General features: G+C 43.6%; 1 protein-coding gene across 2 annotated transcripts in view; it reads right to left on the reverse strand.

Annotated features, from left to right (window-relative positions):
• Nucleotides 1-10343, reverse strand: part of LOC108570859 (multidrug resistance protein homolog 49) — a 123371-nt gene extending 113028 nt beyond the window's left edge. The window contains exon 1 of one of the 2 annotated variants that reach the window (XM_017932785.1): nt 8587-8813. The gene's annotated coding sequence lies outside the window, so the exon portion shown is untranslated. Of the gene's footprint in view, nt 1-8586; nt 8814-10258 lie in introns of those variants that run through there. The other variant, XM_017932783.1, reaches the window with a different exon arrangement.
• Between the last annotated feature and the right edge of the window lie 984 nt (nt 10344-11327).

Below are 11327 nucleotides of genomic sequence, written 5' to 3' on the forward strand. Positions count from 1 at the left end.
GGATGGAATGATTTTTAATGTTTTAGATGGTGTGACCCACCCGGTGGGTCATTGGGTGGGGAGCTTATTCATTGACGTGAACCACTGGTGGGTCATTTTAACGTGAATGACAAAAAAGATTGAGTAGACAGTGGGTCATTGAGTGATGCCCTGATCCACCGACGTGAATGACAAAACAGATTGAATATGGTGGATCAATATGAATGACGAAAAAGATTGAAAAATGGTGGGTCATCGAGTGAAGATCTTATTCACCATTGTGACCCACCGGTGGGTCATTTCAGTATGGATGATAAAAAAGATAGAAGACAGTACGACTTATCGTATATGGGTCGTATCAACATGAATGACACAAAAGATTGAAAAGACAGTGTGACTCACTAGTGGGTCATCGAGTGATGCTCTGATCCAACGAGGTCACTCACCAATGGGTCGTTTCAACGTAAATGACAAAAAAAGGTTGAATGGACAGTGTGACCCACTAGTGGGTCGTTTCAACGTGAACGATAAAACAAATTGAATAGATGGTGGATCAACATGAATAACAAAAAGATTGAATAGATGGTGGGTCGTCGAGTGAAGATCTTATTCTCCATTGTGACCCACCAATAGGTCGTTTCAACATGAATTACAAAAAAGAATGAAGACGGTATCATCAACTTATGGGTCATCGAGTGATGCTCTGATACACCGACGTGACCCACCGATGGGTCACATCAACATGAATGAGAAAAATGAGTGAATAGACGGTGTGACCCACCGGTGGGTCATTGAGTGATGCTCTGATACACCGACGTGACCCTCGTGACACACCGATGGGTCACATCAACATGAATGACAAAAAAGATTGAATAGACGGTGTGACCCACCGGTGGGTCATTGAGTGATTCTCTGATCCACCGACGTGACCCACCGATGGGTCACATCAACATGAATAACAAAAAAGATTGAATAGACGGTGTGACCCACCGGTGGGTCATTGAGTGATGCTCTGATACACCGACGTGACCCTTCAACGTGAATGACAAAACAGATTGAATAGATGGTGGATCAACATGAATAACAAAAAGATTGAATAGATGGTGGGTCACTGAATGATGATCTTATTCACCATTGTGATCCACTAATGAATCATTCCAGTATGGATACCAAAAAGAGATTGAAGACAGTACGGTCCACTTATGGATCATCGAGTGATACTCTACTTCATGGGTCATTTCAAGAAAGTGTGCCAGAGAAATTTTTCTATAAATATTGTATATTCTCATTCTACTTGAATTGAACGATATTCGCGTTCAGGAAGGTCTCGAGTCGCACTGACAAACGGAAACCGCAGGAGATATTAGAAGTCCGGCCACCGAGCTATCGGTTTACATGTAAGAACTATAAAACCGTTGATATTTCATACGCCGACCAGGAAGCCGATCTTAATCGTTAAATATCTAGTAAACTGTTTGCATAAATTGTCAAATATGGCTTAAAAAAGAATTCTCCACTCTTTGCAGTAGCACTTTCCTGAATTATTCTATGTAATGCCGGGTTCACAGACAGTGTGAACACTTTCGTGAACAGAAAACAGCGAATATTGTTCGCTCACGAGGCGGTTCGTCAAAGGACCTGTTCGCCAGCTTAACTTTGTAACTGTTCGCGTTTTGTTTTCGGCCAGTACGAACCGGGCATAAGAGCGTTCGACCCATTGCAGTCAAAGGGTAGAAACGCAAGAAACGATACAGTTGTAGAAACGATCACACCGGAAAAGACCATTCCAAATTGCACGCGCCACCTGATTCCCGGTGCGCGATGCAACCTTTTCGACGTGTGCTTATCAACGACCCATTGCAGTCAAAGGGTAGAAACGCAAGAAACGATACAGTTGTAGAAACGATCACACCGGAAAAGATCATTCCAAATTGCACGCGCCACCTGATTCCCGGTGCGCGATGCAACCTTTTCGACGTGTGCTTATCGAAATGTCCAGACTGTTTCGCGAAAATCGATACAGTTGCTTCTCGAGTCGCACGGATGCGTCACTGAATCGATAGCGCGATTCCTTGAAGCAGAAATTACGATGGCTCGTTTTGTCAGACGCTACAATGTGCATCGATATGACACGGTGCGCGTTAGCTAGCTTGCATTTTCCACCTGGCGCAATTTCCAACGAAATTCTCCGGCTAAAAAGCAGAGCGACTCGTGCTAGCGTGCGTCAAAGGACCCGTTATTACCTTGAACGGGGTTAGCTTGACGTTCGTAGTTGAGAAAAATGGTGGAAAATATCGCGTTTCATTTTCTAAATAGCTTTCCCGTTCGTTTTTAAACGTGCCGCAAATTAAACAACTTTCACGTCAACCATTCGTTTCATTCGCGACAGCGATACTGAAATATCTTCTTTTTGTTTTGTCAAAAACAGAATGAATTATTCAGATTTCACGTGTTGTAAAACCACCCGCGGAAAGAAATGTTTTATTTATCAATCGAAACACGAAACACGTCCAGGTGTGACAAACAGCCGGCCGATTCTCGTAATTTCCATGACGAGCGATAAAATCGTTCACTATTAGCCAACGAAGAGGATGCAACTCGTATTACCGATAGCGATAACACACCGTGTTTTTTTTTTTTTTTTATTATATCTATAACGGCGCGTTATCGTTATCGATAATAAGAGGAGCAAGGAATGGCTGGAACGAGTCGAGGCAACTTTCAAGGCTGCAACTTCTGCAGGATGCAGAATCGAAGTGCAAAAAACCCGGTGAAAAAACGATCGACGACGAAACGTTGCGCAGTACGCTTATCCCCTCTGGGCCTTGCGTTCCCTCCGCGCGCAACAACCAGACAAGATCGAGGCGAAGGATCGAGACGACTGCAAAGTGGCGCCTCTTCTGGACGGTTGCGTGGAAATTCGTTATAATTGATACCGTGTATCGATTTTAAATCGATGAAGAATTATTTCGTTCGAATTAGGCGCCTTTTGAAGTATCACAGTGGCCGCCATTTTGCTAAAGATCACAGGTAAAGCTTTCATTATAAGCGAATTCTTACGAAACGTTTCAAAGGTGTGAAGCTTGTTTGTATAGTCGATAGAACAAATATTGTATAATTAACTGACCGTCAAAGGAGATGGAGTTCTAGAATATTCCCAGTGTGTTTCTTTTTCATTGACTGAGTGTGAGATACGAATACCTGATACGAAATATCGAGGTCCTGAATTCACTCCACGAAGATAGTTTTAAGAACTGGTGGGGACAGAGATGGTCAGCTAACGAGACAAAATCGCGGACAGCTAACGCGACACTATTGTACAGTCGGTGGAAGAAATATAGCGAGGTTGCAAATTAAAACATTAACTAGCCACACAGATTGATGCAGCTACTTAGGATACCCAGAGTCGCATTTTGCGTTTTTCGATTGGGACTGAATCAAAGCTAAGTCACACTTGATGCGACCCTGACTGAAATTTCGAGCCCTTATCTTCCCAGGTTTCTATTAATTCGCTTTCCAATATGCTGGAACATGTAAATTTTCACGCCTGAGCGAACTTACGCTCTCGCTGTATTTCTTCCACCGACTATACTCTCGACGCACGTAACAGCCGATTGCATATTTATGTATCAAACTATGCTGCTGCGGCAACAACGTGCTTCAAACGAGAAACAAAGATACCACGCGAATGCAAGGACGCGTAATCTTTTTGTAGAGCAAAGCAAATTCTGTAGAATCTGATTCACGATACAGCGTGGACGTAAAAGTCATCAGGAGCTAAAGTAATCATGTTTCGAGTGTCGGTACGACCAAACTGATAGAAATCCTTCCAGGACCTGGAAGAAGACATTTTTATGCGGGAAGCGACCGAGGCTCGATACCGTGTAGCTTAAAATGAAAGATTGTAATCGTAAATTTTAAAAATCAATTCGGAAATATCCTGAGCGCGGCTACATCAATCGCTATCGTCGGGAGCGTTTGCGTAAAAATATTACAGCAGGGTAAAATTACACTTTTTTACAAATTTAGAAACTGTTCTTCGGAATTTTATTATTATTTTTTATAAAAAATACAGTCGACATGTGACGAAGAATGTCCTTAAAAATGACAAAAAAAGAAGGAATTCTTAGTTGTTATACCAAAATTGTCAGGTAATTTTCAATCCAACGAGTGTGTTCTCGCGTTAATGCTTTAATTTACGACCTCGCTACATCGCTTCCACCAACTATACCGCGACGTCAATGGAGACTGCATTTCGGGGATTTACTTCACCAAGATCGAAACGAACTTCTAGGATGATCGTAGACGAAAATCGACGGATTGGAGAGGGGACAGAGAAAAAGGAACGGTTAAATTACTCGGCGACACACCACAGAGCCTCCGTTAATTTATTCCTTTCAGTGAACGTTTTAAAAATCGAATTAAACGCGCGAACACGTCCGGTCAAAGGGTGACGCGTAAGCTCGATCGCGAGCGTGGAAAGGCCGCTTAATTACTTGTCACGGGGTATCGAAAATGATGCATCGTTGGTCGAAACGCGGGGATATACATAAATTTCGCGGCGAACGAATCGCTTGGTGGCCAGGCACGAGGAACAAATTTCATTATCGCGGAAAATATTGGCCCGCTTCGATTCTCTAAATAATTTCGATCCCGATAATACGGACCGGCGCACCAACGATTGTTCTGGCTTCTCGATGGAAAATCGGTAACGCCTGGTAATTCCATTTGCATACCGTACACCATTCGAATAACTACCATCTATTGCCTCCTATATACAAGACATTATCTACGCTTTTCGTCTAACCAATAATCGTTATTGGTGAAAGTAACTGTAGAAGTCTGATAAACTTGTCCAAGTTCGTGGATGTTAATCATCTCTGATGACGCATCTTCCTCAAACACAATTCGCATTCGAATGAAACGCCTTTTTATCGAGATACACCACGGAACTTTCCGTGAGGCCGTGACAAGTACTTATATATACGCTTATACATACACTTACACATACGCTATCGCTCAAAAGTATAATCGCGTCAGTTAACATGACAATGACCAACAAAGAAGCACCTCGAAGTGATGAACTTCCGATTTTGATGAAACTTTGGTATCTTGTAGTACTTGAAAAAATATTCGACACGTATTTTTTTATATCGACGCCGAAATTCGCCCTCAAAGATTAGGGTAACAAACGTATTTGGTCCAAATTGTTTGTTATTTTGTGTTTTTCAAGTTTCTCGTTAAAAAATAAAAAATTCTTCCGTTTACACTATTTCTCTGTCCCTAATAGTTTCCGAGATATTAGACTAAACATATTTAGCACCCCCACCCTCGAAACTTTGAAAACGATTTTCACCCCTTTACCGTGGACCATTGTCGAATATTTTTTTCGGTACTACCACGTACCAAATTTTCAACGAAATCGGTGATTATCACTTCAGCAAGTTCCCTTGCAAGTATAAGAAAAAAACCGAATTAGGCGAAAGAGATAAACTTCGACCTCCATCGAGTTCGATACGAAGCCTCAAATTTGATAAAATCAGAATGGAATTTTCATAAACCTCGAACGAAACGAATTGAAACGAATTTGAATTACACAGCACGTTCGCAGTGTACAATTGAAATTTATGAGCGGTAGTGTACATACACGTGGCCTCGCGCCACCCAACAGTCGTTGTTCTTGGTTGCCTGGTGTCTCTCGCGCTAGACGTTCTCGTACGCGTTTATTTTCGGTCGATCAAAGAGGATCGCGAGCGAAATAACTGTAACATCGTGTAGGACAGAGATAGGGTACTCTCGATGGTAAAAGTGTACATAGGGAAAAGAACGGTTGTTCCCATGCAACACACGTTCCCTTGGTAAAGTGACGCTCGAATGGGATACGCGGTGGAAAATATGCGGCCATTCATCCGCCAAGAATGACAATGAACGGATATACACGTGTATGTAACCAAGCTAATCGGATTCGTATACCTCCGTCGTGGACGATCGTCGAGGGAAAATTTGCGATAACGCGCATCGTCGTCTATCGTCGTCTTTCGTCTGTCTAACAACAGCTTACGTAAAGGAGGCTGAGGCTGAGGCCTCGAGGTTTTCCTACTCCGTGGAATACGGGCAAGTGATTATCGGGGACAGCTCGTCAGACAGATCTGTCAACGAGGACAAATGTCAAAGTTACAATGCATAGAAACGTCTCTACCCGAGACAAGACCGAGAGAGAACGAGCGTTTCAAAATGTAAAGTACAGATGGGCGATGGCAGATAACTTGACGTCATGGCTGCCTAGGCCTTGAAATGTACGCTGTAAATGTGGCTGTAAGGGTCTCGACTCAGAGTGGGGAACGAGATAATGCCTGTACATTCGAAGATATAGACACGGCCGAAAATCCTGGTCGAGTGTAGATTCTATAGGAATAAATACTTTTTTCTTCGCAGACAGGTAGAATTAGAGGGTGGAGACTGTAGCACCGTGCAGTATTAAGAGTCTGGCTGAACTGCGAATCCGCCGTGTAACAAGAGAGTCTCGAAAGCTTGGCTATTGTAAAATATGGTGGGTTTAAGATAATGGCGAGTGTTCGTTGGTAGATTCGAAAGCTGGCGTGCAGCTACCTTTGTACCCCACTATCAAACTGACGTAAGATTTGTGGGCTTGTAGATAAAGCCACGTTCGGCTTTGAAGGTGATTCCTCCTGTTTCGGCGATCGAAAAATGAAAATCCTCGCGAAATCTCCTCCCTCTCTCTCACGTGTGTGAATCACGATCAACGAGTTATTTTCTGCACGAAGGACGTTTCCGAGCGCTCGACTTCGCGACACCGCTCTGGAATACATTATTAAATCCGAACGACAGAACGCGATACTCGAAAAATCACTCGTATGTTTTCTATTCTGTTAACAACGTACGAATTTCATTTCACGCGATGAGACCATATCGTACAACTCGGATCGAATGCAACCGAAGTATCGCGAATGTTTACACGTTCACGGTTCTAAATACGATTGGAACGCAACGTTCCTCTAACGCTATTCCAAAAACATCCATTGCATTTTGTACCGCGATCCGGTACGTGTTCGCTAACCTAAAAACTTTTCAACCGATGCATATGCTCGTATTTCGAAACACCGATCACGATTTCACGCGAAAATTATCGACCGAGTTTATTCTCCTTACTCACTCGTTACTCGTAATATTTATCGTTAATTTTATGAACAAAACGTTGTCGCAATTATTGCACTCTCCGATCTTACGACCTCAGTTGTTTTTTTTTTCCCAGACCTCACAGAGGTTAATTATCCTCTACTAGCACGATATGATCGATGACGTGATCTTTGTATGAAAAAAACAACACAATCTCGTAACCGTAACGCGATTACGAATGATGACTAAGCGCGCGAAATTCAAAACGGAAGCATTCCACAGGGAAATCGATAGAATACCGCAGAAGCGGCGTCACGTGGATTCTTGAGGACAGAAACGCTCGACTAAAAATTCGCTCGTGACACTCGGTACTACCTGGCCCGACCAGGTCAAACACGACCCAACAGGAACAAGTCACACGCACACACACATACACACAGACACAAGTAACGCAGAACCTGGACCGATTTTACCTGGTCGTGTTCTGCGCGCTGGCTCGAGCAACTGGTTCTCGGTGGCATGGGCAAAATTTAAATTCCATGGAAACAGCTAACACGCGAGTGAAAACGTAAACACGAGACGCGTCGTGCGTAGCCGCGAGAACGAACAACAAGCCAGCGTGATACTTTCCTTTTAAATATACGCGTTGCTCTTCGAATAAGAGGAAAAAACGAGGAAAGAACCGAATCGTCGTCGTTTACAAAATCGAGAGTTTTACAAGGGAGTGGGATTTTGCAAGAAAAAGTTCGGCAAGTGTTTAATCGGCAAACACGAATAATCGGGGTCAACGTGGTACTTTTTCACGTTTGAAACGAAAGAAAAATGATCGTTGACGTAATCGAGCATCGTTTTACGAAAGAGAACGTAGGAATTCGCACGACCGTTGTTGGACTTTGATGCGCTGAACCGTGCGCATTTTCATGCTGCATCTGGCGAGAGACGTCGTCGTAGAGGCCACTATGTTCTCTAGACGCGAACACACCAGCGTTTCTGGAAGCTACCAGATAGACCGCCTAATTCTGTCACAGCTCTACCGGCAAATATGCCCAACTGGCTATATCTGAGTAAACAAGACCGCAACCAGCCACGATAAGAATCGCGTTCGAGGGCCGCCAATTCGTACGTATATATACCGCATTCTCCATATACCACATACACTCTCTATATACCGCATACTTCATTCTCAACATGAAGTTTCCAAGTGCACCGCGTGAATCAAGTGAAAGTTTCCGAAAAATATGTACGAAACGACAGCAAGAAGATTCCGATCGAAGAAATCGAAGAAAATTATACGTAAATTTGCGAAACTACAAAAGACACCTTAGGTTCACTGGAATTTTCGAACAAAGGAAAGTAACACGAGTGAAATCGACGAGGCACGCGCAGAGAAGTACTGGTACATACGCGAAACAACGTCGCGTGTATTCACACTCTCCGATTCTTGTTGATCATCTCTCTCCATCGATTTACCTTTATTCCAGTACTCAAGCGTGTCACCGTTTTTAATCGACGACGGCCTTAGACGTTTTCCCGTATAGATCGACACTGTGTACAGATTGAATCCGTACCGACGATTTCCCTTACGGTTTCGGACCGCGAATACGTGTTTGTAAACGAACTGTGGAGTGACACCGCGGAAAATCGGCTCCGTTCACAGAAACAACGTTCGACACGTTGCGTACAGAAGGCCGTTTTACACTGACCCCCTGCCACTGGAACTTCTACGTATAACCATCGTCTACAGTTTACGTCCTGCCACGGTTGCCATGTTGCGTGCCACGGCTGTGTGTGTGCGTGAGGTCTATAGTCTGCTCGCTGCCGGTTGCTTACTCGATGCCTTCGTAAGTGTTCGATGTTCTGCTTAGAAACGTACACATTGGCTAACCTATGCCTATGTGTATCGCGACAAAGAACGCATCGAATTCTCTTTACCATTCGATTTAATTTTACGTGTACTTCTATTCGGAGCTATCGATATTTATGTCTTCGTAAGAAGAAAAAGAAGATTACTTCTTACGTCTATGAATAGACATCGATCTATAAACTGGAGAATGGTGAAATGGAAAACGATCAGAAAACTATCGTTTATTAGAGACGAGGGAAAGTTAGAAAAATGAAAAATGGCGGGGGGGGGGGGGGGGAGTGACAATACTTCGGACTGATTGCGTAATCGGCTGATAAGTGGACGCGGGTAGGTGTCGAAAGAGGGGAACGAGCAAATAACGAGTCTCCTCGATCTTTTCACGGAAAAAAAGAGGAGAGTGAAAGAGTAATCGATGGATGCAAGTCTGTGCTGGTTGTGAAATCGTTGCAAGATTGATGGTTGGTACGGAGTAGCCAGGGTTTCAGATACAATAAAATTTCCACGCGATTACGTGTAATTACGTAATTCAGGTTTCCAGTTATTCACCAATAAATAATCGCGATAATTCAGCGAGTACTCGCGCTCCCAGCTGACTAAACAATCTTCGCATGGGGGAGACTAATGAATGAGAGCGTCGATTCAACGATCTGTTTTTACGATTAAATTGTAAAATGGCTTAACGTTTAGATAAAATCGCGGACTTGAGTTCGGTAATTTAGAAATTTAGTCTAAATTCGCGGACTTAAATTCGGTAATTTAGAAATTTATCCGAAACTCGGTAACTCAGAAATTTAGCCCAAATTACGAATGTTACCGAGTAATTCAGCCACGGTTCCTGGAAAATTTCACTTATTTACAATCTCCAATTCGCGTTCACTTAGACAATACGATTTTGACGTCAGCTGGTAGCAACCTGTCCAAAAAAGGACTGCTTGTTCCGGTTGTTAAGATAATTTGCGACCGATCATCAAGAGGACATTAGCAAATTATAAAGGAGTGTCCTGTTTGATAATGCAGTTATCGAGTTTGTATTCCCGGACACGTAATCGTTTCGAGATCATCGTCGAGAGACGTCTCCGGATCACAAGGTCGCGATCCATCGGTACGAGAGAGTATCGCTAATGCTTACGGCGCTAAAATCACAGGGACGTTCGGAAGACCATCTAGAAATCCGTAATTCACGGTAATTTCATCGGCAAATCGAATCTAGACGGTGTTACGAACGTTAGAAGACGCGAAGATCTCGCATTATCTTTAATCGCCGCGAACCATACTTACGTAAAATTCCCTTTACAGCTCGCAACTACTGTTTACGTAACGATCACCAATTTACTTCTTCAGTTATTGTACAAACTGAAACGTCTTCTCTACGCAACAAAATTCTGTGTTTTTTCTTCTTTTTTCGTTAATTCGATATATAACAGCTCACTACGTTAGCCGAGTCGACTCGGAGATACGATTAATCATCGAGAGCGACAATGGTCGGGTCGACCGAAATGTTTCCATTCGAAATTTCCACCCAGAAAAACCCACGATTTTCCCCCGGATTCGAGCAACACGCGTCACGTCGCCACATGGCTCGTAATTAAATTTCAATGGCTGTGTATTTTGCACGTTACACGCGCGCCGCGTGCGCGCACGGGAAAAAATTTCACCGGTTAGCCGGTTGGATCGTAGATAACAGAACCAACGATTGCAGGGGGAAAAAAGGAGAAAGAGAGAGAGAGAGAAAAAAAGGGGATCAAATGACGAGAAATTTTGGGGATGAAAAATATCGTCGATCGAAGGGGTTGTTATCACGATGAAATATTGAGCCGTGGCCCTACGACGAAATTCACGCGACGTTTCGATGCACTTTGCAGCCCGTCGATGTCGTAACACCTTGGACGCCCGTAATTTATCCGTTGTTACGGTTATTCACTCGCGTTTGAGGATCGCGAACCGGGAGAGAGGTTGAATAAGTCACGTCTTCGCTCGTTACCGGCACACTTTTGCCTTCTCTATTCGGTAACTCCGGCGAACCGACCCACTTAACCCACTTGCGTGGCACACATCTCGCCGCGAACTTTATCGCCGGCGATAAGAGGCGTCGTCCGTCAAACCGGCAAATTGCTCACAGGCCCGCGAATTCCATTATCAAAATCACCGTCGTATTATCGGATTTCCCTTACGCTCTTTATTATATGTACATACACACTCGACGACGATAACCGTTCTCCGTATTATTTCATTCAAGATAATCCTCGAGAGTGACATATGGTCGAGGTTGTCTCGCTGGAATCGTCGACGTTCCTTTGGTCTTGAGTATTTTCGCGTTCCTCGTGTAAGGGAGAGTCGGGGAAACAGG

The sequence above is a fragment of the Habropoda laboriosa genome, unplaced genomic scaffold, assembly GCF_001263275.1.
Source record: "Habropoda laboriosa isolate 0110345459 unplaced genomic scaffold, ASM126327v1 scaffold113, whole genome shotgun sequence".
NCBI classification, from domain to species: domain Eukaryota; kingdom Metazoa; phylum Arthropoda; class Insecta; order Hymenoptera; family Apidae; genus Habropoda; species Habropoda laboriosa.